Genomic DNA, 2,576 nt, shown 5'->3' on the forward strand with positions numbered 1-2,576 from the left:
TGACAAACCACTCCCGTGGTCTAATTGGCCTATCAAGTAGTAAAATCCTACTCTCATAGCAATCTTACTACCTGAGACACTTCATCAAACACTTATAGTCTACATCTTCTTCTGAGCTCTACCTCTACCTCAGTGCAAGGTGGGAATTGCAAGTGGCGTACGTAGGCTATAGTGTAATACGTTCCAATGTTTTGCCGGCTACACGCCTCCTAGATCTCTTGTATAATGCGGGCGTCATTATACAAGAGTCTATACAAAGTCCACTTCCAACAAGAATCAAGTCAATACATCAAGTCACTTCATAATTGCAATCAAAACATTCTAGCATCCTAACAAGTAAACCTAATCCTAGTTCTCTAAGAATTAGCTAGACATTGAATTGTATAGCTAAGATGAAGAATCAATGGAAGCATTGAAAACAAAAGTAAATTGCAATTGAATGAAATCAACAAACTTAGCTTCAAGACAATCTTTAATCTCAAAGCAAATCTCCAATCAATTGTAGTTGGAGTCCCCCTAGAATCCTTAGATCAATGTGTCAAGTTGCTCCAATAACCCTACGGAAGATCCTCTCTCTAAAACCTAAAGTACTATACAAGTCTAAACAAAGTGTAAAAATCTCAATTCCTCCCGCAAATGAGAACAAAAGCCCTATTTATAGCCACATTCCCGCCCCCAATCAAGAGGCTCGTCATGCTGTGATGAGTGGAGTGACAAGAAAAACCAGAATGCAAAAGCCTCCATCATGCCACTCCTTACTTCGTGACTGAAGGCGTGATGAGTAGAACCAACGTGCAGCTTCTCCTTGTCAAGACGGTTATCACCTCTTGACGAGTGGCGTGATCCGCAAAACCCAGTCTCATGAGTTTGTATTACAAGCTATGTTACCACATGGCAGGTGGCGTGATTAGCAGAATCAGCTTGCAAAAGTTTGTGTCAGAAACTTGGTCACATGGTAGTGTTTCAAGTGATTATCCAATTCCGCATTCTTCCTATTTTGGCTACTTCCTTGATCATTTTGCTTTTGATTTGGTCCTTTGTACCTAACAAATGCAAAAATGTGACAACATTAACACTTCAACTCAATTTATAGCAATTAAACCATTCTAATTAAGAGCAACATTAAAGCATAAAACTCCTCCAAAACACCCCACAAACATAGTGTGTTTGGCACTTATCAAATATGATGTGTATATATATTACGTAATTCGTTATATTTTTCAACGTATGCACATAAGAGTGTAAACAATTCAAAATATTTAAAATTTATCTTGACAAATGCTTACAGTTGATTCACTTGTAATCAAGTAGAGATTGAGTTCATATAATGGTGGGATAGGTTAAAGTTTTGGAAGAATTTTGGCCCGCATAGAAGCAGGCGTCATGGGTTGGTCCATGCGGGCTTCATGCCACCCAAAAAGAAATTAAAGGGTGTAGTTTGTTGACTTTGTTCTTATATTTACATATGTATAAAATATTCACACTTTTTAAACAATATTATGCCTTATTATTAATTGTAGTTGTATATAATATAAATATAAATTAATAAATTCTATATTAAAAAAAATAATGCAAGATATGATTATGAATAAAACATCATTAGCTATAAAATGAATAGGCCGGAATCTTGTTTTGTCGGTAGATCGTGAACCACTGCCACGCACCGACAACGTAACAAATGAGCGTGCTGAGGCGACACAAAGTACGTCCTAGCCCTCCTAGGCTCACAAATACATACATTACAATTCCCCAGCATTAAATGCATGCATAATATATATGATCTATGACAGCCCATCCATTATGGCATCTTAAACCCTACCTTAATTGTGACCCAAACTAGCAAACTACTTGGCTAATAGCAGCCTCTACTAAAACTTAAATTTTTAACATTTTGATTACTGAGACAACAGTTTTACCTAGCTTAAAGGCTCAATATATGTACAATTTTGAAAGCTTTCCACTTTTCCCTCAAAAAGTGCCTTTGGGATTGTTAATCAGGACACCGAATGCGACTTGACCACAAGGTCTTTGGCATTTCTATACGAAATTAATTACAAACTTTATTAAAAAAATTCAAATTTGTCTTGCTTGGGACGAGCTGAGTATCCAAAATGATCCATTACAAATGAATTGTAGATATTGATGAGTCCATGTTGTTCTGACGATGTTGGGCTCCGATATGATGTGGGTTCTTACTTTGGGGCTTACAATGGTAAGGTTCATCAAATATAGAATTGTATATGGACTATCCAGGGACCAGGAAAGGATTCCTTGGACCCTGTCAAAGTCGAACAGGCCTATACTAGGAAGAATTTTCAATTTTGTTGGATTTCTTTACTCAGTTTTCTTCAAAAATTCAATCGGAGATTCCAAGGCAATCTTGGGAGGCAGACAGACACACAGACAGACCAAAGCCAAATCTTTCTCCTTAATTCTGAACTAAAATTAAAGTGTGAATGATGTTGGAAATTAAAGTTATTGTTTTGTCAGTCATTTCTGGTTAAACAAGGGAAAAACAGTTGTTACAACAACCAAAAAAAAAAACTGAATTGTGAAACATACAATGTATGTGTTTT

This window comes from Ipomoea triloba, chromosome 15, assembly GCF_003576645.1.
Source record: "Ipomoea triloba cultivar NCNSP0323 chromosome 15, ASM357664v1".
Taxonomy (NCBI): Eukaryota; Viridiplantae; Streptophyta; class Magnoliopsida; order Solanales; family Convolvulaceae; genus Ipomoea; species Ipomoea triloba.